The 26,476-nt window shown below is 45.7% G+C and overlaps 1 pseudogene; it reads right to left on the reverse strand.

Moving 5' to 3' along the window:
* Positions 1-10,308: 10,308 nt before the first annotated feature.
* Positions 10,309-13,827, reverse strand: LOC140913578 (up-regulator of cell proliferation pseudogene; annotated as a pseudogene).
* Positions 13,828-26,476: the final 12,649 nt, after the last annotated feature.

Raw genomic sequence — 26,476 nt, forward strand, 5'->3', positions numbered from 1 at the left:
ACAGTCTCAGACTGCTGTAGTTGTCTGCACCTAGCTAGACACAACCGTTTGTCTGGCTCCTATTCAGACATGAAAAGAGAGCCAGAGTGCACTGTTACTACAATGGATCAGACAGACCAGAGGACCTGAAAGAAGAGTTCAAAGGTTGAACTCAGCTCTTTCTCCAGCAGCTCAGTCTAGGGGCAACTTCTGACTGTCAGCAACATGAGACCTTCAGACAGCGGGATGTACAGGTGTATAATGGAAGATGAGGATGTGAGTACTGGAAAGATTCTTCTGCAAGTGGCAGGTAAATGAACATGTCACAACGTCCAGAGGGGACGGCTTAACTCTGAGTTCATACTAACCTACCCATAGCCAAACAGATGTATTTACACGTTTCCCTATCTAATTGTGCAACAGCTCCTTTTCAGTGACTACACTACTTAGAAGTTTTCCTCAGCCTTTAATATGGTAATTGGTGACAGTGTTGAGCATCTGAACATGAAGTGTTCTAGGAGAGAGAGAAGTGTCCATATGTACTTATAAGGAACATACATTATCTATGTTTAGCTGTTTATGTATCACTTCTTGCCTCTCTCCAAAATGCTGATATTCGACACAGGTACAGATCAAACTAACAGTTCAAGTTGTAACAAGGTGTCTGTTTTATACTAATGAAGGTAATACATTCAACTGGTATGCCGAGAAGCACTTGTGAAGAACAAATCCGTCAAATGTGATAGGAGGTGTAAATGACCATGGGCTCTGATGGTGTGATTGGCAGTTGCACAGAAACACTTACATAAAGTGATCCTAGCAACTTACAAATGAAGTGATGGTAAGAATTAAGTACTGGAACAGAGGTGTAACACCTGATTGGTGCTGAATGAAGCAAATGGATGAAATGACTTTCTATTACTGCCTCCTAATTCTTCCCCATCTGCATTCACAGAGGTGACACTATTTGTTGGTTTAACTGTCACCCCAGGGACACTCTGAGCTCCTCTCCCCTTTGGGGCCTCTTGGGCCCTCGTTAACCTTAGGGGAAGGGGTGGAGGCTCATTTGCCTAGAGAAGGCTGGAGCAGCCAATCACGGACCAGACTGGGGGCTGGGAGAGGCTATGAAGGGCTCCCCAGGGCTCAAGGCACGCAGACCCCTGGGCAGGGCGGTGCCTGTGCTGGGTGCCCTGGCTACAGGGTTGGGGAGGGGTTCGTGCCCAGTCACAGAGCAGGCAGGGCCCCAGGCAGTGGCAGGGGGAGACTGCCCCAGGTAGATGCTGGGGACTCAGGGGCAGCATGAGGTTGCGGTGCCAAGAGCCAGCCACAAGGGGAGGACAGGAGTTGGGGGCTCCTGGGATAGGGAGCTAGGAGCAGAGCTGGGCCCTATCTGGAAACAGGAGCTCCCCTCAGTCCCTGCTGCTCCCCGTATGGATACATGTACACTGGAGCTGGGAGCAAGCTTGCCAGCTTATGGAGACAGACGTGCTAGCTCTGCTGGAGCTATCATGCTAAAAATAGCAGCATCGCAGAGGGTAGACTGGTAGCGGCTTAAGCTGGTCACCAGAGTATAGACCCACCCCGAACCCCTGGACACTGTCTACCCGAGCTGGGAAGCATGTGGTGCTCAGAGGGAGGGTGTGAGGGGTTGGATCACGGAAACCCCCTTTGGGACTGCCCTTTGATGTGCCGAGACTACCTCTGAGCCCGTTTTCCCTGACAACTTGGGACTTCAGTGCCCTGCCTGGTTTAAGCCAGACACGCTAGCCTGCTACAAACACAGACCTAGTTCTGAACTACGTCCCCCAAAAACTGCAGGAGTAACTGAAAACTGCTTAAGAAGTGTTCCTGTCTCCAGAACTCTCAGTGGGGTCCAAACCACAAATAAATCCATTTTACCCTGTATAGCTTCCAAGCTTTCTCCCTTGTGCGTGACTGGAGAGGAAGATTTTGTAACAGTTACAAGGGTTTATACCTTACTGCTTGTGATAATATTGGTTGTGAAGAAGCCCAACAACCTCCAATAAAAATGTATAGTATAGGTGTTAGCTAGAGAGCAAATCTAAGTCCTACTCATGTACCCCACTCCCCAGATGGTTCTGTTTGTGAGTTATATCCCTTCCCCCGACCCTGTGTTTGTCTGGTCTATTTAGAATTGCTCCTCAGACCAGCACTGTCCACCACCCTCTATTTGTATAGTTCCCAGTACAACGGGGCCCCGATCTTGGTTGGCCAATAGGTACGACTGTAACACACATGATGAATAACAAAGGGGAAGAAGTTTAAATCTGAGTGATAAAAGAACAGGTCATTTATTGAAAACTGCCAGAGTAAGGAGGACTCTCTGCCTCCCCGCATGATGGCATGTGACTAGAAATATGGGCAACAAACACTCCCCACATCTCTTAGGTGTGTCAGCACCTTATAGCTACAGAGTGACTGATAGGATTGCCCTGGAGTCTCCAGGAATTCAAGATTAATCTTGAATTAAAAATGATGTAACATGAGGAGGCTACCTCCAGGAATACATCCAACCACAATTGGCAACCCTAGTGACTGACTAGGCTAATAAATGACTCCCCTCCCCAGAGTGGGACTTTAACCTGATTGCTAATAACTGATCCAAGGCTGTGCCTGAGGGGAAAGGGAGTGATGTGATTGGCCTAAATCTGGATGGAACCTGGTCTGATAAACTCAGTTCAGTTTCGCCAGACACAATCGGATCACCACTGTTAATTCTGTAGACTCAGTCACAGCTCAGTAGCGACATGGCCCTGCCATACCAGCATCCTGGCTGGGAGCAAGTCCCTGGGAGCAGGGGGAGAGCAGAAAGATATCGGTGTCCCGAAGCAGCTGCTCTTGCCCTGCCAGTCACGCTCTCTGATGAAGGACAGTCTGAACCTGAGCTCAAACCCTTTCAGTTTCTTCTTGGTTCATGACTGGATACAAATAGAGCCTATGACGGTGCCAAGGGTCACAGGAGAGGGGGATGATATGCGCTCTTTAGGGATGTGACTTCTTCTCTTCTGCCAATTTCCTGTAAACCCAGAGGGACACCGGCCATCGGCTCTCCCCAAAACACTTATTGAAATGTCTGACTTACTATAAGCATCCACTGCATAACACAGACACTTCGTTGGGGGATGGGATCTCTTTAGATTCTCACACAGACTGTGAGGTAGATACTAGGCTGGCCAACCTAGGGAATTAGCTCTCGCCACTCAGGAGCACCCTCTGCAGGTGGTGTCTTGCCCACAATTACCTGCCCTTTTCCAAGCTCCACCACATTAGGCCCTACATCCCTCCCAGACAATGGCGTACTTTCCTGGGATACTGCCCTCTGGCGGTACCCCACTCTCTGGGTTCTGCCCCTCCAGGGAACTGGCTACCCCTAATCCCACCACTCGCCTCTGTGACCCACTGCTGTTCTTCACCCTAGCCCCTTTCCTCAGGGCCACAATGCAGTCTGAACTGGCCACTCATCATCAGCAAGGGGGTAGACCTGCTGCCTCTTTCTCCCCTGGCTGCCCCTCCACAGCCCTAATACCTCCTCAAGGCCCTGTATCAGGCCCTCAGCCTGGGACTTGGTCAGGCCAAAACTCCCCCAGCTCCCCCAAAACTTCCCCAGCACTGCTCTGTCCAAGGTACCTTTCCCTATCTAGGCAGCCAGCCCCATCACCTCATTCAGTTTTCTCATTTTTTTCAACAGTCACCCTGTGCAGCCTCATACATCCTGCCATAGCAGTACCCCGACACAGGCCTGTGGATAAGGCTGATGTTGCAAACTTTATGTTCTGGGTTTAGTGTATGTGTCGAAGGGGGTCACACACTAGGTTGCTACTGTCGGGTGAACTTATTTCACACCCCAGAGGATCCTCACATCCCTCCATTCCCACCCACAAGCTTCCTGCATGCCACGCTCCCATGCCCCTCAATTTCAGGGGCTCTGTGTGCCCCCCAAAGTCCCTCCTCCTCCCATACTAACCCCCTCCCCCGTTTTCCCCTCCAATGACAGCAGCTCTGTGTGACTCCCATTCCCCCCATACCAGGGGCTTTGTGTACCCCATTCCTCACTCCCCCCATTCCTCCCCCAATAGCAGGAGTTCTGAATGTGCTCCCATTCCCCTACCCCCCCACGCATTCTCCTTCACTCCTTCCATACCAGGGTTCCCTAGTCTTCCCCCCACCAGGAGCTCTGTGTGCCCTCCATTACTCCCTCCCTCTAAACCAGGGCCCCCCTTCACTCTCAGTCCAGGAGCTCTGTCTGCCCCCCATTCCCAACTTCCCTCCATGCTAGGGGTTCTATGTGCCCCCTTCCCCCTATCCCAGGTTCTCCTAATTTCATGCTGTCTGGAGTGGCTCACAACTGTGAGTTCCAATCTCAGGGCAGACTGTCAGAAAATAGGGCAGAGAGACCAACATGGTGGTGTGTTTTATAATTAGGGTGACCATATTTCCCTATGCTGGATATGAACACCTCGTAAAATTACTCGTGAGTTCACTGGCAATCAATCAGAATTATGCAGTACAAACCTTCAAATTAACATCAAGTTGACTGAGCCTCCATTAAAAAGAAATACTGCCTAGTTGGATTCTTTTTATTTACCTTCTTATCTTGAAGGCTTTAGGGTTCCCATTTAGGGGTATGTGACACCCCCCCCACACACACCTTCCCACACCTGCAGGGTGAGGTGTCACACACACACACGCCCATACACCTCTCTCACATGGGTGTATGTGTGTGTGACTGATGGACTCGACCCTTTCCCTGCCTGGTGCTCTTTGCCCTCCACACCTGGCTGGGCCCCCGGGTCAGACCTGCCTCTCCTGGTACCTGGTGCCACATCTTACCAAGGCAACACATGGATGGGGGCACGCAGGGTCACATGCCCCCCGCCCTCCATTTCTGCCAGGGCTTATACCAGAATGTGGCATGTGGCCACCAGCAGCCTTTTGGCACTGTGCAGGAGGGAAGGGACAGGAGCTGCTTCCAGCCACAGGGGAGGAGTAGAGGGGAAGTGATGACCTGGCCCTTGTCTTTGCAGAGCTCATCTCATCTTGTTCCCCCCACCGTGGCTGGAAGCAGCTTGTCCCTTCCTGCCCACACAGTATCATAAATCAGCTAAGACCTCCATGCTTCTGCTGGCCACCAACATAACCTAGATGCCTTCTGTCCCCCCCGGCTACAGCGTGGGAAGGAAGGGGTTAAGCCTTAAGAATGCACTGTGCACCAGGGCCCAGGTAACCTGATTGCAGAGGCTTCAGAGAACCCCGCCAGAGAGGTCGCTCAGCAGGGGAGGGTGCCTAGGGGACAGAGCAGCCCCACGCTCCCTGGGGGCTGGACCCAGCGCAGGGGGTGGGGTGGGCAAAGAGGGTACTAAGCCCCTGTCCGGGGGCTGCGGTGAAGCCTGCAGGGTCAGGTTGGGAACAGGCTGGAAATTGTTTCCCACCCCAGTCCAGAGCTTAGCGGCTTCCCCATGCATGCATTGCACAGGGCTTTGGCACATGCAGGGCTCGGCTCCTCCTGGCCAGTGTCCCGGGCCGGAGGGTCTTGGGCTTTCCCGGGGTGCTGGCCCAGCCAGAGGCAGTGGGGGAAGGAAGGAGTCTACCGGCCAGACTATTGATAAGTGTAATATTCCGAATAGGAGCTCATTCTCCGCACAGCGCTGGGAATGGGATGTGTCCTGCTGTGTGTGTGTGGGGGGGTGATATAGAGGAGCAGCAGGACTTGTGGGGGTGAAGGGGCAAAGCAGGGAGAGGACAGTGAGAGACGGAGCATGTAAAGGGCCGATGGGTGGGCAGCAGAAGTGACCTATAATCAGCCACTGCCTGGTACTTGCCCTCACTCTCTAGCCACTGCAGCTCACAGCACACAGCTAGGGCTGGCCAGAAACGGGACCGGGAGCAGGGCCCTGCTGGTTGAGAGCCAGCTTGCAGCAGGGGCTGCGCTGACAGACCAGCAGGGGGAGCAGCTGGCCCTGCGCACTGCATCTTATCCCTGCCACCAGCTTTTCATCCCCACCCCCATCATTGGTCACTGGACCCCCCCCACCCCCCCGGCACTGGTGGGAGGATGGCTCGCAAGCAAGGATCCGGCCAGCAGCAGGACTCATTAGTACTGATGCATGCGGGGAGACTGAAAATATGGGATAGTTTGCCTGTTTTTAAGAAAAAGTCAGGACAGCTTAAATACGGGATTGTCCCTTTAAAAACTGGACATCTGGTCACCCTATTTATAATTATATTTCACCAAACCAGCAACAAATATAAATTCCTGGATCACTGGACTAGTCTTACCATGGAGTTACAGACAGTCTCCTTAAGCTCTCCAGCCCATCTCACCACACAAACAAACTGCACTTAGTGATAATGGTCACATAAACCAAAAATCACACCACATCAGGTTCCTCCCAGTTCGAAGAAACCAGTCACTTCCCCCTCATCAATTGGTACTCTGGATCTTACACCAAGGACAACAGTGGTAGCCAATGCTATAGTGAACTAACTATAGGTTTATTAGCTGAGAAAAATAAATGTGTTATTGAGAGGTTAAAGCAGGTAAATTACATTAACAGGTGAGTCAAAGTTTGTGAACCCCAAAGGATAACAGGGATGTAGTAATCTGCCAGTTCAGGGCCACCCAGAATAGCTCTGGGGATCTCCGTCTTCTTGTTTAGTTATTCCACCCTGTTAGAATCCAAACAGTCCAGAGATAAAGGATCTTCCTTTGAATCAGTACTTATAGCTTCTTCTCCACACAACAATCAGAGACATGTTCTTACTCACACAATGGCCAATTGCTTTGAATTTCGCACTCTTCATTTGCATTCAATGAGCTATTTAATTACAAGCTTAGACATATTATAACTGCCTGCCTTTACATTATAATAAGAATAGATACATGAAAAGAATACAAGTAACATTCCATTCATTTCATGAAGTTCTAACATCTGAATACACTCTCAGATTAACACACACTTTGTTAACACAAGTGTTAACACACAAGTGTTACACACAAGTGTTAACACACACAAGTGTTAACACACACTTTGATTTAGGTCTATTTAATTACCAGGCATGCGTAATGCAAATGTAATGTAATAGTAAACAACAAGATATAGTTAGGCAAAAACAATGCAATTAACATCTCCTTTGATCTCTATTAACACACAAGTGAATTGGCCTGAATATATAGTAATACATTTAACTCCTTTGATAGTCACACACAAGTGAATGGGCCTATGGCTCTGGCCTGGCTTTGTCAGCATCACACCTGCCACCAGGAGTTATGTGAGCCCTTCACACCAGGGTCCCGCATTCTCCCCCCCATGCCATGGGCTGTGTGCATGCCCCTATTCTCCCATCTATACATCCCCATTCCCTCTTCCATCCCTCCTCCATATTATTTTTTTCTGGGAGATGAGTCATTCAGGTGGCCAACATCTTAAACTCCACTAGGATGCCAGGAACTTCATTTGTCCCTCATATTCAGTTGACTGATTTCCCCTCAAATCAAAAGGGTTCTGGCCATTGGTGCCCAGGGCACCACCTGAAATTTTGGAATTGATCAGATGAGGCATTTAAAAGTTATCCCATTACAGACAGAGAGACAGACAGAGAAATGGCACCAAGCGGAGTGTAAGGGCATCGCATGCCTGGCCAAAAAGTGACATTTCTAGGCCTTTTTTTTTATCCCTTGGAGAGGGCAGCATCCACCACTTCCCTTCCTCGCCCATCCCCCCAGCGTAAATGGAGAAAATTTCTCTCATCAATAGCCAGCAAAGCTCAGTACGGATGCACAGGGGCAGCCTCTTCCCCATGGTGGAAACTGAGGTGGGCTAGACAGAAATGTGGAGGGCTGCGCTATATATCTTGTGGGCACACGTACATATTTATTTGTCTAACAATGCGCACTTTAATGTCTCTTTTATCCATGTTATCCTCAAAAGGAGAATAAAAATATACACAGATCAGTTTTAAACTTTATCTATGGCAGCTACCTGGGACAACATTTATTCACAAAAAATCAATAGGAAAAGATAATTGTACTTAGGATGCTCCTCTCTCAAAACCTCGTCTCACACTCCTGTAAACCATTTCTCATTTAAATTTCTTTGAAAATTCTTGATAATTATACACAAAATAAATCAACGTCAGTCAAACATGGCATTTTAGAATTTCATTTTATGAAGCTCCTGGTTGGCCTGAACTGGGACTTATACAGTATCTGGCTAACAAGCAAATGAGATCAGGCAAAAATCGTAGGACAGTAAATAGTCAAATCATCGGCATTTATATGTCAGTGAAAGTCAGGGCAGTGAAGCTCAGCCTTGGCTGTCACAGCTCACTTAAAGCAATTTTAAAATCATGTTTGGCTACAACAGGAATTACTGAAATGTTCATTCACATCTTTATAGACACTTTCATCCAGAAGGATCCACTTGGATGTTACAGACAGGAGGGAGCAGGGGGGAGGAAACCCAGGCAAGCATTACCCAAAAAGGCAGTATGTGACATTCCAGCTGGGACCACAGATTTCTTAGCACCACTAACTACCTTCCCTGGCTTCTCCCCACAGCACCCCCATGCAGAAGGGTAGCAGGCAATCACAGGGCAAATAGCCAATGCACCATGGCTTCTTAGCCTTACTACCCTGGATGAGATATGTGTGCGGGGCAGTGAGCAGAGCAGAGAGAAAGACCATTCCCAGGGATGGGGTGGGTTTCCCATGGAGCCTCAGTGTCTGTTGGGTTTGTGGGGATTCCCTTTGAAACCTCAGGGTCTTTTGGGGTTGCCGGCTGCATCCCTCCCTTCCCCATTACATTATGCTGCAAACCTCCCTCATTGGTGTTTCTGAAGTACTTTTTCCCGCCCATGTGTTACCCCAGAGAAGACGAGCATCAGGGCCAGGCTGTTTGGTGTCAGATTAGCCATAAAAGCACAGGATATTGATCCTCTAAGTAGCAGAAGTGGATGGCTGGCATTCGGGGGCTCTTGGAGGGAACACTCATGTGGGAAAGGTTTGCAGGTCACTGGATGGTACCACTGTATCAGCAAAATGCAGTGGTGAGGACAAATTGGGATTTTGGCGATTTGCTCCTGAAGACAGAGGTGCAGAATTTCCACATCTGGGTCTTTCCCGCCTTCTTTAATTTTGCCATACATCAATATGTGATGTGAAATGTGATGTGATGTGAAACGTGAAATAGCATTGTTTCTTTATCTGTTTGGAAGCTGCAACCTGTGTCTGATATTAAAAGAGAATCAACATTACATTTAATGGAAATTAACTTCTGTAACTTTCCATTCACAAAAGAGTTTCTCGGCCTGTTTTTGATTTCAATGTAAAGGCTTCCTTTAGGCTCTCCAGTGCCTGTTCTTTGGTTATTTCACCCCAGTCATCAGGGAGATGGGCAGGGAGAGCATCAAACTCCTCAGCAAACTGGTGATTGAATTCCTTGAAAACAAACTTCCAGTAATCGGAAGCTGTGATGCTGGGATCTGGCTGGATAAGCCAGTCTGGAAAAAATTTGCCATAATCTTTATAAGGATGAAACTCCCCTTTTGTCTCCAAACATCTGAATGTTTTATTTGAATCCACAGAAGAGGAGCATATATCAGAGACAAGTATTCTTGTTTTATTCCACCGATATGTCCCTAGTCCTTCAGGTCGGTGCACTGAAGCAAAATGCTCGTTATGCGCAGGAGCTCCTGCTTCACACGGGACTTTACAGAACGGACACTGCTTCCCACAGCCAAACACTCGCTTGAAGATTTCATCTTGGGGCTTCACTGCAAGTTTTGAGAGTTTTGACTGAATTTCCAGATTTTCAAAAGTGGATAAAATTTGTTTTTCCAGATCAGGAATAAACTGTTCTATAAAAGCTGAAAATTGGTCTGCACTTGCTGTGTTTTTAAACAGTATCACTTCTAAGCTATCCCTGGGAATGACTAGATCCTGCTGCAGCTTTTCACACAAATTGTCTAAAAAGGCAGAGACTGTCTTAGTCCTCTCACCTTTGGAGTATTTCAGAACATGGCTGAATTTATTAATTATTGGGGAGAAAATCCTTTTCTCCAAATCTCCCAAACTCGCCTTCTCTTTGTAGAGCATTAACAAGTGTCTCTGTATCCAGGTTTTGATAAAATCTACATAATTCCTTGTGTATTGCACATAATTGTTAAAGTCATTTTCTTCCAACAGCTGCTTCAGAACAAAGAATTGGAAAAATCTCCGGGTGCTGTACTCAACAGACCGTTCACTGCTGAGAATGTCATCCACGATTTCTGTCCCAAGTCTCTTGTTCACATAGTCCACCAGGGCAGGTCTCAGACACTGATCACAGAAATTCCAGGCCCTGTCCTGACACTCATCTTCTCTAAGTACAGAGCTTTGAACGTGGAGAGATACTGAGGTTTCAGTTTCCCCAGACGCTGCAGAGGATCATTTTCTTTAATGAATTCTTCATGCATCGTCTGAAATGCACGAGCTTCATCCCCCAAAATGTGAAGCTTCAGGTCAACTGCAAAGCAGGCGGTGGTGTGAAGGTTTTGAACATCAGCCTGCTGAAGCCACTCGTTAATCATCCGCAACAACTCTCTGCAATAAGTTTCATCATAATCTGCTTTGCCATTTACTTTTCCATCAGTGTAACTATTGCACTCTTCTATTAAAGATTTAGCTAAAGCCTCTGTTTTATGCCAGCATTCCTGTGTCAAGAATTCTTTCACACCTGATATTTATAGTTTGTAACCTCTGAACACTTTTAAGTCTCAGTATTCCTTTTTCATTTTGAAATTTTTTGTTTAATAAGCACACAAGCTTTTGGCATCCTGTAACATCTTCCAGACTGCACTGCCCCTGTCTGCTAGGTCTCTTCTCAGCTGGAACTCCACATCTTCAAATATGTTGCATCGCTATAAAGGAATAAGTGATAATTCTGACAATGTTTCTGTCCACATGTTCTCAAATTTCTTCTCCAGTTCATCATTATTTAATTTGCAGTTGCTTTTCCTGCAATGGTTCAGAAGCCCATCCACTTTCTCTTCAATTTTTCTCTTGTACTTTGACAGCATAGCATCTGTTTTGTGTTGGCCTTTTTTAATATGAATCGCTTCTTGCCACTTGCTGAATGAATAACTCTCCAGTTCATTCCTGAGACTATTGGCACTTCTTCTAAAATCTTCTTTGTACTTTTCTATCAGGTGCAGATTTGCTGTTCCACTTTCAAAATACTGTTGTAAATGATTCAAAATCTTCTCTGCTTCTTGCCTCAGTTTTTCCTGTGCCTCACTCTTTAGTCTGATTGAAACATTAGTGTCTAGTTTATCTGGTGGCTGATTTTGGATGAAAGTTTCCTTTTCAGATACCCAGAAATGTATCTCCTTCCGAAAACCCCATTCCCACTCTGCATACTTCACAGACAGCTGGTTATAGGCTTCAGCAACAAGGCTGTTTCTAAAGCTGAAAATGAAGTTCTCATGTTTTACAGCATTCCACAGGCTCCTCACCCATGCAAGAAATTGGGGAATGTCATTGGGAGTTCTCTCTTTTGAACAATCTTTCAGAAATTCAAACAAATATTTCTTTAATTCATAAACCTTTTGACTGTATCCCAAATTCACTGGAGCCATGGGGGGGATTCCGTGCCACAGAGCAGGAATGTACCAATTGTGTTTTTCCAGATCATAATCCATAATATCAGAAAAGTTCATCTCTTTGCATTTCTTTTCCATGTTGGCTGCAGCTTTGGTCATTTCATTCAACTGTTCCAGGAGGTGTTTCCTGTCCCTCATGTTTTGTTCATGTGCAGACACATCACTGACGTTCTGATGCACAAACTGGCAGTTGGTTTTTTTCCCGATTTTCTCCATTCTGAGAAATGCATGGACCACAATTTGCAGAACATCTTTCATTTCAGTGGCATTCTCCATGGCCATGTTAAAAATCGTTATGTCACTCAGTCCAATCACTAGGTTGGCCAGCTCATTGTCATGTTGATAACTATCCTCCAGCTTGGCCAGTTCGGGGGCTTTCAAGCCTTCTGTGTCTATCACCAGGATGAAATCACAGCCCAGTTCCTGCTGAAAGTTCTCTGCCACTTTAATGAGTAATGTGAAGGCTCCTCGTGTACATCGGCCACTGCTCACTGCAAACTGCAGGCCGAACATGGTGTTGAGGAGGGTGGATTTCCCAGTGCTCTGTACTCCCAGCACCGTCAGAACCAGGATTTTGGACCTTCCCCCCAGCTTGGCATGAAGCTGACTCAGAACATCTGTTACCCACTGCAGTGAGATGTTGGAAACGTCTCCATCAATGATCTCCATGGGAAACCCTTCCAGCATGAGATCAGCTGCTATGCCTGGGAGATGGGTGAATTGCCTTTGGCTTTCTGCCATTTTACCTTCTTTAACCATTGAGCATTCCGCTTCATAAAACTGCCCCAACTCACACATGAAATGCTGCACTCCTAAGGAACTGGCAGAGATTAATTTGTCTAACTCTGCAAACATTTTGGGGTCATCTTTTGAGTTTTTTGCATTTCTCTTTATATTGATCCCATAGTTTAGAAAGATTCTCCCTAGTAATGTGATCCAGGCCAAACTTCATCCATTTCAGGAAGTAATGTTTCTCCATGGGAGGTAGTAGTCTTATTCCAGTAATAAATGTAATCAAACCATCAGTAAGGTCATGTTTATTCTGCTGAGCATGTAAATCCATTAATTTCTTTTTCAGCTGAGATTTATATTTCTCAAGTGGGGTGTCTCCTTGCTTTCTCATTCTGCACAGCTCTTTTTCCACTTCAGCCAAGTTTCTCCATGTCTCCCCTTGGAGTCTCAGCTTTTCCCTCTTGTACTTTGCCACATCTTTGATTTGTGCAGTGATTTCCTTTGCATATGTGTTTGGGGTCTGACATTCCTTGTTATCCTCATCTACCTGGATGCCTAATTGACGTGCTGTCTCAGCCATGGCTTCTATACTCACTCTCTTGGGAGAAGATTTCATTATGGCTGCTATTGCAGACTGCAGAACTTTTACAAATTGTGCCTTATTTGTGGTACCTCCTTTCCACAGCACATGTGACTTGTTCAGTTTCAGCATCGAGGCTAACTTTTTCAGGAATTCCAGCGTTTCCTTGGCTTTCCCAGCCTGATTATTGAAGTGAAGCAGTATTTAGTGGCTGATCCCTGCAGAGATGATAACAGCGCATATTCTATCTCACTGATGCTCTCAGTAACTATGAACACTGCTGAGGAGATCTCTGTTAAAAAGCTAAACTGCACCCAATGCGACTCAATATCTCCAAGCAGATTTGTAACCGCGACAGGTTCTGGGAAAAGATCTGAATTCCCCATCCCACCAGGGAAATACCAGGAAATCTCAACCAGCCCATCTGCGATTGCCCGTGGGACGTTCCCAGACTCCATGTCCCAGTGGACAAAGAAATTGTGGTGCTGCTGGGAGGGGCTGAGAACCTCATTGAGGAGGTGGGACTTGGAGAAGCTGCAGCTCCCCATCCGCACAAAGGAAATGGTTGGCATTGACGTGAGCACCAGGCTCTCCTCTCTGAACCCTCTGCTCTCTGCCAGGGAGTGCGGCCTCCACTTCCTCACCATGTCCCTCATGGCCCACAGCAGTAGGGTGCACTTGGGGGTGTCGAGGGCAGGTAGCAGCAGAGGGAGGGCAAACTGGCACATGGACATTTTGGACAGGATCTCCTGCTGTAGGAAACTGTCTGAGGAAAGCAGAATGGCACAGAGAACATCAAGGGGGTGCAGGGAATCACTGGTGTCTGTGTCACTGAGAAAAGAAAAATCTTCAGGAATATCCAGCTCTTCTTTGTCCATAGTTAGTGTTTGATCAGTGGGTGCCCTGTGCTCAAGGCTTGTGCTTCTTGCCATCCCATTCAGAGCCATGAGCTTCCTGAGGAAATGCCAAGGTAAATCTCCTGTTGTCTGAGGAGGGCAGTTCTTTAGACTTTCTGGTGTGATTTCCAGGACATCTCTCAGCTTTAGTTTCCTGCTTCTGTATTTCTCCATTTCTAACTTTGACTCGATGTACTGAAGGGCTTTTGGTCTCTCTGCAGAAAGGTAATACAACATAAACACTTTGTTAAACTGAAAATGTTTTCAGGTAGAACTCTTACTTTGGTATTAGGGCCATAATGTGAAGGAATTGCAATTATTAAACAAAAATCATGGAGGTCTGCATGCTCATTATAAGTGACAACCACTTAGAGGGGTCGTGTAGCTGGAGTACTGAAGCACCATTTATCTGGTGCAACCTTCACAGATTTGACCCAACTGTCACACTCTCAGTCATCCTAACTGAAATGCCACACTTATGGAGAGCTATGGAAATTCTTTCAGACAGGTCATGTATTCAACTAGAAATGTGGTTTTGGTTGGCCTAAAATTATTGCAATTTTGATATGAGAGGTTTCAGCCATTCATAAAATGGCCAGAGAAGAAGGAGGAGGTGGTGCTGCTGTTCCCTCCCCCAGTCCTCCCATAACATATAGCCCAGTGGATGTGGGAAAGCCAAGTTTGAAATCCTGCTCTGAAACAGGCCCCAAATTAACTTTTCTGAGTCACCAAAAATTTCAAAATATTTTAGATTTGGTTTGACGCAAACTAAATATTGTTTTTTAATGGGTTTTTTTTTTGGAACCACCACCAAACCAAACAAACAATTATTCATCCAGCTCTGCTCAGTTGCAATGCAGGCAATCCTTCAGGCAATGCATAAATTCTTCCTTCTTTCCACCTCCCTTGTTTACTACTTCACCTGATGGTGTTCTTGTCACCACTTTTCTTCTCAGTACATCACACTAGGGCAGAAAGTGAGGATGAATATGCAGTCAGCTTAATGGCCCACACTAGCAGCATATTCTACCCAGGAGACAGATCCGCAAATGTTACAAAGGCTGAATGATGACTAGAAATTGTAGCAACCAGCATGGAACTTAGAGGGAGGGTCACAAGTTGCAGGAGGGAAGAGTATGGAGAAAGCACCAGCAGGTCAGTCTGTGTGCACATGGCTCGAATGCTAAGCTCCAAGTGCTGCAGCTCTGTAAATAGTTGCTTGAACAAAGGGCTGGCTTAGTTTAATAAGACTGGATCCTCACAGAGGAAAAGATTGATGGATGAAATTGAAGCAAATTGAGAACAAACAGACAAAGGCGTATAATTTAAATAACACCAATATCTTGAACACTAGAGGTGTAGAAGCATTCGATGACAAAGTCTGTGAGTACGCTGTTCGAACATTATGCCAAGATGACCAGGCTCATATATGGTGATGAGGATAGAGCCATTGCAAAAACATGCAAGATGGAGTATTTAGGAAGAAAGGCGAAGATCATTTAAATATGTGCCTATAGAATTCAGTACCATGGCTTCAGAGAGATCTTTCTCATACCTGAGCGAGAAGATGCAATAGAGAAGCTTGAACCAAGCAATTCCCCTGGGCTGGACCCCATCTGTGACCATGAGCTAAAGCACTTTGGGAAGAAGGCTAGAGCCAGGTTGTTGGACATCAGAAATTACTCAAGCATAAAAAAGGAAGGTACCTAAATTGATGGAAATCACCAGTTACTGTTTCTCTGAAATCCGGCAAGGATCCCTCTTTTCCAGGCAGCTGTTGGCTTATATCTTTAACCAGTCTCCTTTGCAATATAATGGAAAGAACAGTACAGTCAAGGCTTCTATGGTGGCTTCTAAAAGAAGGAAAGGTAGAACCTACCCAAATGGCTTATGGGCCTTTGCACTCAATGACAGACTTGCTGGTGGCCTTCTGGCAGCCTCTTAGCAATGGCTTCCAGAAAAAGCCACCGCAGTCATCAACAGGAGTCTGTTTTAAACTCAGTGCAACATTTAATGGAGTCTGGTATAATAGGCAGTGAGATGGGAGTTTGGTAAAATGCACCTCTGGATAAGAGGTTTCCTACCATACAGGAAAAAAACCCACTAAGATTAAGTTATACTCCTTCAAAGACCATGAGGCCAGGATTTCTTCAGGGCTCAGTGTTAAGTCCTGGTGTTTTTTTGCTGCTCTCCTCTGGTCTGTCAGACTACCTGAAATGATTTGAATACACCTATGCAGACGATGTTGCACTTCATACCATGGGTCTTGAAAAAGATATATGGAGAATGGATTGAATGAGGACTTAGAAATCATAACTAGATGGGCAACGCAACATAAATTCAAGCTCAATCCAGCAAAAACAAAGTCCACCTACTTTACCATAATTATAGGAGGTTCAACTACAGACCAATCTTCACACTGGCTGGAGAAGGTATTGCTGTTGAGAAAAATCTGCTATACCTTAGAGTGACATTGACACTGTACTCATGTTTGGACCACAGGTCAAAAAGTTGGCAGCCAAAGCAAAGAAGAGATTGGCTCTTCTATAATGTATTGCAGGTACCAACTGGGGTTCACATGTTTGAACACTGAAAACAACATCCTGCTCAATATCTCATCCAATACTTGAATAACTCTTACCTGTCTGGTCACATAGTGCTCTCAGTAACCTTGCCAAGATCAATGTTGTGCAGTCAACTGCAATTCACTGTAAGATCCACTCCAACAGCAATTTGTAAAAAGAGTTTTTGATGTTCAACCACTTGAGAATCATAGAGAAGAATAACTATTTTGGTATGGAAATTATCTCATTCCCTATCTGAATGTCATCACTGTTCAGGTCTGTTCAGAAACTGGAAAACCAACTTAAGGCTGAAAAGATCCTCTTGTTTCCAGAAGTGCACAAAGGCTACTGGAGAAACAGAAACACTTGATGATGCTATGAGGGTAGAGTGTGTGAAGCAACATGTACACCCACTAATCCCTCCACATGAATCTATTTACTTTAATAAATATCTCTCCCTTTGGGAACCTTGCTCAAAGGAACATACGGAGTTGGCCACCCTAAAGTAAATTGTAGAAAAGCCCATTGAACAGTATCAGTCACAAGACAAACAGATTCATGGGTACACTGATGGTTCATCAAATAAATCCTTTAAGAATGGCGGCTGTGGATGAAGAATGTCTTCATCCAGGACCCTAGTGGAGAACATACTCATGGCACCACAAGAAATAAACAGAGCAGAAATAGAGGCCAGTGTTGTGATCTTTGTTGACAGGTGTCGATCCTCAGTTCCTTTAGAAGAAACCAGAATGCTCTCATCAATGCAATGCATAAAGAGGTTTGGAGGATCAGAGAGAGAGGCAATAAATTAACTTTGGAATGGATTCTATCACATGTTGACATATACGGGAGTGAGATAGCTGATAACTGTCCAAAACTGGAAGATCGGAAATTCATGAAAAAACTCGTACAGATACAGACAGACATCATCTTCCTTTCCAAATGCAGACAGATGGACATCATACCAAAAGGACTGAAGGTAAAAAATCCATTACAATCTATATACCACACAGACTATGCTGACAGCTTGTGCCACACGCTCTCAAAGAAACTGTGGAAGCACCTGATCAACATCCTCTACAGCAAAGAGGGAAAGATTAAGAATGAGCTCTCAAAACTGGATACTCTCATAAAAAAACAACCCTCCACACAAACTTCCTCGTGGCTGGAATTTACAAAAACTAGACAAGCCATTTACAACACACACTTTGCTTGTCTACAAAAGAAAAAAGACACTAAACTATCTAAACTACTACATGCCACAAGGGGCCACAGCAATGGTTCCCTTAACCCACCCGGCAATATTGTTAATCTATCCAATTATACTCTTAGCCCAGCAGAAGAATCCGTCCTATCTCGGGGCCTCTCCTTCTGCCCCTCCACCCCCACGAACATGATACAGTTCTGCGGTGACCTAGAATCCTATTTTCAATGTCTCCGACTCAAGGAATATTTCCAACACACCTCTGAACAACATACTAATCCACAGAGACCTTCCTACCAACACTACAAAAAGAAGGATTCTAGGTGGACTCCTCCTGAAGGTTGAAACAACAGTCTGGACTTCTACATAGAGTGCTTCCGCCGACGTGCATGGGCTGAAATTGTTGAAAAGCAGCATCACTTGCCCCATTACCTCAGCCGTGCAGAACACAATGCCAACCACAGCCTCAGAAATAACTCTGACATCATAATCAAAAAGGCTGACAAAGGAGGTGCTGTTGTTATCAGGAATAGGTCAGAATATGAACAAGAGGCTGCCCGGCAGCTCTCTAACACCACTTTCTACAAGCCATTACCCTCTGATCCCACTGAGAGTTACCAAAAGAAACTACACCATTTGCTCAAGAAACTCCCTGAAAAAGCACAATAACAAATCCGCACAGACACACCCCTGGAACCCCGACCAGGGGTATTCTCTTTGCTACCCAAGATCCATAAAACTGGAAATCCTGGATGCCCCATCATCTGAGGCATTGGCACCCTGACAGCAGGATTGTCTGGCTATGTAGACTCCCTCCTCAGGCCCTACGCTACCAGCACTCCCAGCTATCTTCGAGACACCACTGACTTCCTGAGGAAACTACAATCCATCGGTGATCTTCCTGAAAACACCATCCTGGCCACTATGGATGTAGAAGCCCTCAACACCAACATTCCACACAAAGATGGACTACAAGCCGTCAGGAACATTATCCCCAATAATGTCACGGCCAACCTGGTGGCTGAACTTTGTGACTTTGTCCTCACCCATAACTATTTCACATTTGGGGACAATGTATACCTTCAGATCAGCGGCACTGCTATGGGTACCCGCATGGCCCCTCAGTATGCAAACATTTTTATGGCTGACTTAGAACAATGTTTCCTCAGCTCTCGTCCCCTATTGCCCCTACTCTACTTGCGCTATATTGATGACATCTTCATCATCTGGACCCATGGAAAAGTAGCCCTTGAGGAAGTCCACCATGATTTCAACAATTTCCATCCCACCATCAACCTCAGCCTGGACCAGTCCACACAAGAGATCCACTTCTTGGACACTCCGGTGCTAATAAGCGATGGTCACATAAACACCACCCTATACCGGAAACCTACTGACCGCTATTCCTACCTACATGCCTCCAGCTTTCACCCACACCACACCACACGATCCATTGTCTACAGCCAAGCTCTACAATACAACTGTATTTGCTCCAAACCCTCAGACAGGGACAAACACCTACAAGATCTCTACCAAGCATTCTTACAACTACAATACCCACCTGCTGAAGTGAAGAAACAAATTGACAGAGACAGAAGAGTACCCAGACTTCACCTACTACAGGACAGGCCCAATGAGGAAAATAACAGAACGCCACTAGCCATCATCTTCAGCCCCCAACTAAAACCTCTCCAATGTATCATCAAGGATCTACAACCTATCCTGAGGGACGACCCATCACTCTCACAAATCTTGGGAGACAGGCCAGTCCTTGCCTACAGACAGTCTCCCAGTCTGAGGCAAATACTCACCAGCAACCACACACCACACCACAGAACCACTAACCCAGGAACCTATCCTTGCAACAAAGCCCGTTGCCAACTGTGTCCACATATCTATCCAGGGGACACCATCATAGGGCCTAATCACATCAGCCACACTATCAGAGGCTCCTTTATCTGCACGTCTACCAATGTGATATATGCCATCATGTGCCAGCAATGCCCCTCTGCCGTGTACATTGGCCAAACTGGACAGTCTCTACGTAAAAGATAAATGGACACAAATCAGATGTCAAGAATTATAACATTCAAAAACTGGTTGGAGAACACTTCAATCTCTCTGGTCACTCGATTCCAGACCTAAAAGTGGCAAGTCTTCAACAGAACTAAGATGGAATATAAGCTGGCCCACCAGGGTTCCCCACCCTCCGCTGCTGGTAAAAGTTCCCGCCACTTGGTAGCTGGGTGGGACACAAGGGTGGGGAAATGCTCCCAGCACTGGCAGCTACTCCCCTGGTCATGGTGGGGTTTTTTGCAGCACTGGGAGAGCTCTTTTCCAGCGCTGGTGCTGCGACTACACAGCCACGTTAAAGCATTGCCACGCTTGGTCGTGAAGACATCCCCTAAGTCCAGACAAGGGTGAGGGCACAGTGCCCCTCTTGCTTTGCCTTCATTCAGATGGGAGGCAGTAATTTAGGGCAGGCATCTAACAGCAGAAAATTAACAGAACCCCACGATGGCTCAGCTGTGCTGGCTGACATGTTCCGTGTGAGAGAGCAGAGAACCACATCTCCATCCATTCTCCTCCCACCTTCAGCCATGGACACACAGTCCTTTCCTCCAGCTCTTGACACAGCTCCAGGGATTTATGCCTCTTCTTCCTGCCCCCTTGTCAAATTGAGAGAGAGGAAACTTGTCCCTGAAGCGGTTTCCAGAGCTCAGGTGCCAGTTCTGCTCTCCGAGAGCTTCTCCTGCGGCTTGCGGGCAGGGATGTCCTGCTCTGAGGGGCCAGTGCTGATGGGACACCTCCCCAGCTGCAAAGGGAGGTTACTGGGGGACAAGGAGAGGCCCTTCTGGCCTATGCTATGGAAGGACTGGGGGAGCAGGAATATCTGGGAGGACCATGGGAGAGAAGGAATGGTGGGGGCAGCTATAACCTCTGTAAATGCCCCCACCATTAATGTCACGCATCCTTAGTCAGGAGTTCTCTCCCTGATGATTGGCCTATGGTACAAGAGATCCTTCGTTCAATCACTGGGGATCCCCATCACTGATGATCTTTGTGAACGGCAAAGGAGGCCTTTGCAGCTGAGCTAGGATCTGTGCTCTTTCTCCCTCCCCACCTACGACTGCAGTTTCTTCTTCTCTCCACCTCCTACAAGGAGGTCAAATATATCCCGTCCATTGATAGCCACCTTTGAAGTTCAGGTGTGGACAAAGCACCCTTTCAGTTAGGCTAAATATGGGAGCAATTAAATACCCCATGGTTTAGTGGGAGCAAAAACAACAGAACCCACCACCCAAGGCATGGACCAGCATGGCCTGAGTAGTAGGTGAGACAAGCAGGCTGAGGAGAACCCTAGGACTGATTGCAAAAATGCAGGGGCTGGGGAATGGATTTATGTTGCAGATAACTATCGAAAGGAATAAGGAAGCCAGCAGAAACCCAGAGAAGCCTTGGTAATGTGGCTGTGGAGGAAGCCAAGAAAAAGCCCTTTGTTAGGGCACAGGACTGGCTACAAGCAAGTTTGCATTTCTACTGTGTTCAGGGAAACAGAGCTGTGTGCACCTTCTTCTTAAGTAAACAAGATTGTACCAAGAAATATGGGACATTTATAATCAATTTCTCCTCTTAATGGAAACAACCTGGAGAAGCCCCGAATACTGCTAACCACTTGGGCCTAGAGGCAACACTATAAAGAAATACAGTACACACAAAAAATGCCTTTAGCTTGAACTGCAACACAAAACCTTAACTCTGACTTCATACTTCCCCCACACGAAAAGAATAGATCATGTATCTTCACATTTCTAGAAAGCTTATGTTAATGTTGCTGATGTCACAGTTAAAGTTTGTCTTACAGTTGGAGGTAGTGGGCAGTAGCCTGTGGAATCGCCAGGTCCATCAATAAGAGTGATTAACACAATCTGTGGGTTTTAAGGCTTGATAGAGAAGCCTCCGAGTCTAAGGCCAGCCATGCTCTCTGGTTTATTTGGGCAGATCCTCTGAAGCCTGCTTGTGACACCCGTCACCCACAGGGCCACAGACCCCCCAGTTGAGAACCACTGTGGTAGAATAGATCCCTGTCAGCCGAAAGAGCTGAGGCTTTGTCTTGAGTTTTCTACACTCAGTTACTGTGCTTGAGTCAGCCTCTCTCACATGAGAAGAGCCACACTGTGAATAAACAAAGGTCCTGCTGTGTCCAAACTGGCACTGCACTCACTCAGGTGGGGCACTAAGACTTTTAGGAGCTCATCCCAAGGCTCTTTGCACAGCAGTGAGCTGAGCCACTCTATGGATTCTTTCCCAGTGGATGGTGGGAGAACTTGTCTGTCCTTTCTTGGGACACAGGGGGAAGGGTGGGAAGGCATTGGAGAATTAGAAGCACTCAAGTGCAGCTAGCTTGCATCCATACTACAGAAAGATCATGTTAGCTGGTGAGTTGTGCTAACTTAGTCTTTAGCCTGTGCCCCGAGGGGCCAGCTCACTTGAGTTATAAGCAGCACATCTTAAGGGTTTTTCTGTGTGGACAGGAGTCAAGTTAGGGCAATGCATAAGGTGTAGCTCGAGTTAACTCGGCATCTCCTTTTGAATCTGAGCAATATTATCTGCAGAATACAATGAAAATACTTCACTCTCACAAGCCCCATTCACACCTGGCAGTGCCAATCTCTTCTAACCATGTTCACTGCCACTATAGAACAAAGGGCGATAAGAGGACATTGTCTTGGGGAAGGTCTGTCTCCTCCGGCTCTCTGCTTTGTTGAAAGTCTAATTCCAACTCGGGATTTATGCCACCTTTCTCCCACAGCTTTGGGGCTCGCAGAGTCTGTGATTCCTGATTTAATACCTCCATCAAGATAAACAGAAGAGAAATAAGTTGTTTAATGACTAATTCTCTTCAATCACATCCTGTTTTGTATGTGTTTGTTTTATTCAATACACTGCACCTGCTGCCAGGGCCGGCCCACAGCATTTTGGCACCTCAGGCATTAGGGGGACCAGATGTCCCAACTTTATAGGGCCAGTGCCGACTTTTGGGTCTTTTTCTTGTATGGGTTCCTATTGCCCCCCACCCGCTGTCCTGATTTTTCACATTTGCTGTCTGGTCACCCTATCAGGCGCGGAGCTCAAATGACACCCCCGTGCCCCCTTGCTTGGGCCAAAACTTTGAAAGGTCTCAATTCTGCCTTCTTTCCGTTCTACTCCGCCCATGGTACTGCTCTGCTACCTACCCCAATAAAGGAGAACTAACAACTTTAAATGCCTTGTTCAAAAATTGTCAGTACACTTTACTATGCAGACAAGAAAAGTTACATGTGCTGTTCAGGCATTTGAAAGTTAACACTGGCATTTTGATGTTTGAATAATCAAAGTGGTGCTTCCGTGCCTTCTTGGTTGCAAAGACTTGAACTGCTTCTGCTTCCTGAAGTCTGGGCCAACTCATACTCTATTGAGATGGTTGCAAGGCCGACTAGCCTCTCCTGGGTCATTGTGGAGCGTAGATGTGTTTTTACTAATTTCAGCTTGGAGAAGCTGTGTTCTCCACTGGCAGCTGTTACAGGAAGTGTTAGAAGTATGCACAGAGCAACAAAAGAATTTGGAAAGAGGGTGGTCATCTTATTTGTGCATGTATATTCCAGAACAGCCTTTGGAGTTGATCCTGTTGAATGTATCTGAAAAGGGCTTTCAGTTCATCACCTATATCACTTGCATCAATATCGCACATGTCATCATGTGTCAACACGGTCTCTAGTGCCCTGCATTGCTGGTTTAGGTCTTCTTCAGGTACAGTGAGGAGTTTGGGAACATCCTACAACATCCCAAATATGCTGCTGTGATCCTTGAGCGGCATGAAACTTTCTGCAACTGATTGTATCACACAGTCTAGCACCCGGTTAAAGAATTCAGCTTTGAATTGTTGTTTGGGGCCTCTTATGAGATTATCCCGTGCCTCATATACAAAATGTCATCTTCTTCGGTGACTCTTGTATTCTTGAATGGGTGGGGAAATCGCTTCAGTGTGAAGCTCCTCTACCCATTTCTGCGCACTCTTCAGAATGTTTTGAAACCCCTCATCTGGCCGGAAGGAGTGTAGGTGGCTGCAGCGGCAGAGGAGCCAGCCAACAGAGCTGGAGACAGGGGAGTTTGAGGGGGAGTTCTGCTGGAGGAGAAGGACTGAGGTGAGAAGGCAAAGACAGACACAGAGGCAGCAGTGGTGGTGACCCAAGCGGTGGAGGACACAATGAAAACCTCATGTTTTCTTCCACACTATGGATAGAGACATCTTTAATGTTTTTAATGAAGTAAATACTCATGGGAACTGTGTGCTCATGGGAGACTTTAACTTCCCAGATATAGACTGGAGGACAAGTGCTAGTAATAAGAATAGGGCTCAGATTTTAATAGATGCGATAGCTGATGAATTTCCTTCATCAAGTAGTTGCTGAACCAACAAGTGGGGATGTCATTTTAGATTTGGTTTTGGTAAGCTGTGAGAACCTCCTAGAAGAAATGGTTGTAGGGGACACCCTTGGTTCCAGTGATCATGAGCTAATTCACCTTAACCTGAAGGGAAGGATAACAAAAAATAGATCTGTGAGTAGGGTTTTTGATTTCAAAAGGGCTAACTTTAAAAAAATTAAGGACATTAGTTAGGGAAGTGGATTGGACTGAAGAACTTATGGATCTAAAGGCAGAGGAGGCCTGGGATTCCTGCAAGTCAAAGTTGCAGAAGGTGTCAGAAGCCTGCATCCCAAGAAAGGGGGAAAAAATTCATAGGCAGGACTTGTAGACCAAGCTGGATGAGCAAGCATCTCAGAGAGGTGATTAAGACAAAGCAGAAAGTATACAGGGAGTGGAAGATGGGAGGGATCAGCAAGGAAAGCTACCTTATTGAGGTTAGAACATGTCGGGATAAAGTGAGAAAGGCTAAAAGCCATGTAGAGTTGGACCTTGCAAAGGGAATTAAAACAAATAGTAAAAAGGTTCTATAGCCATATAAATAAGAAGAAAACAAAGAAAGAAGAAGTGGGACAGTTAAACACTGAGGACTGAGTGGAAGTTAAGGAGAATCATAGAATCCTAGAATATCTAGGCATGGCCCAATATCTAAACAAGTACTTTGCCTTTGTCTTTAATGAGGCTAATGTGGATCTTAGGGTAATGGTAGCATGACAAATGGGAATGAGGCTATGGAGGTAGAGATTACCATATCCGAGATAGAAGCCAAACTTGTACAGCTGAATGGGACTAAATGGGGGGCCCAGATAATCTTCATCCTAGAATATTAAAGGAATTGGCACATGAAATTGCAAGCCCATTAGCAAGACTTTTTAATGAATTTGTAAATGCAGGGGTTGTACCACATGACTGGAGAATTGCTAACATAGTTTCTATTTTTAAGAAAGGAAAACAAGTGATCCGGGTAACTACAGGCCTGTTAGTTTGACATCTGTAGTATAGAAAAATGTTTGAAGGAGAAAGTAGTTAAGGACATTGAGGTCAATGGTAAATGGGACAAAATACAACATGGTTTTACAAAAGGTAGGTCGTGCCAGACCAACCTGATCTCCTTCCTTGAGACAGTAACAGATTTTTTAGACAAAGGGAACACAGTGGATCTAATTTAGCTAGATTCCAGTAAGGCGTTTGTTACGGTGCCACATGGGGAAGTATTAGTTCAAGAATACAAATTATTACAGAGGGTCCTACTGAAAGGTGAACTGTCAGGCTGGAGGGAGGTTACCAGTGGAGTTCCTCAGGGATCGGTTTTGGGAGCAATCTTATTTAATCTTTTTATTACTGAGCTCGGCACAAAAAGTGAGTGTACACTAATAATGTTTGTGTATGACACAAAGCTGGGAGGTATTGCCAATTCAGAAAAGGACCGGGATATCATACAGGAAGACCTGAATGACCTTGTAAACTGGAGTAATAATAATCGGATGAAAATTAATAGTGAGAAGTGTAAGGTCATGCATTTAGGGATTAATAACAAGAATTCTAGTTATAAGCTGGAGATGCATCAATTGGAAGTAACAGAGGAGGAGAAGGACCTTGGAGGATTGGTTTACCGCAGGATGACTATGGCCACCAATGTGATATGGCCGTGAAGAAAGCTAATGCGGTTTTGGCATGCATCAGGTGAGGTATTTCCAGTAGAGATAAGGAGGTGTTAGTACCGTTCTGCAAGGCACTGGTGAGACCTCATCTGGAAGACTGTGTGCAGTTCTGGTCTCCCACGTTTAAGAAGGATACAGGAACAGGTACAGAGAAGAGCTACTAGGATGATCCGAGAAATGGAAAACCTGTCTTATGAAAGGAGACTCAAGGAGCTTAGCTTCTTTAGCCTAACTAAAAGAAGGCTGAGGGAACATGTGATTGCTCTCTAGAAATACATCAGAGGGATAAATACCATGGAGGGAGAGGAATTCTTTAAGCTCAGTACCAATGTGGAAACAAGAACAAATGGATACTGTGGAAGAAGACAAGTTCTTACTTTTAGTTTGCATGCAACAAGTTAGATACAGTTTTATTTTTAGGCAATTGCAAGAAGGAAGACAGCCGTTTGGACAGGGTGTCTGTTTTTATGCAAATCTTTAAAGTATAAACAATGTAAAGCAAGTATTTATACCTTTTTATTACATAAAGCTCTGCTTTGTCTTTACATGTTTTATATTTTATTTGTTTGTAACATGTTTTTGCTACAATTACATTTTATTGTTATTTTAAGGTAAGGTTTTTGCTTTGCAATTTTTGTACGCTTACGCCTGTTTTGACTTTAGAAGTTTTGAGTTCTTAGGGGTTAGAGTTTTGCTTTTTTTTTTTTTTAACAGAACTAAGATGGCTGCACTTAAAT

Source organism: Lepidochelys kempii, chromosome 6 (genome assembly GCF_965140285.1).
Source record: "Lepidochelys kempii isolate rLepKem1 chromosome 6, rLepKem1.hap1, whole genome shotgun sequence".
Classification (NCBI taxonomy): Eukaryota; Metazoa; Chordata; order Testudines; family Cheloniidae; genus Lepidochelys; species Lepidochelys kempii.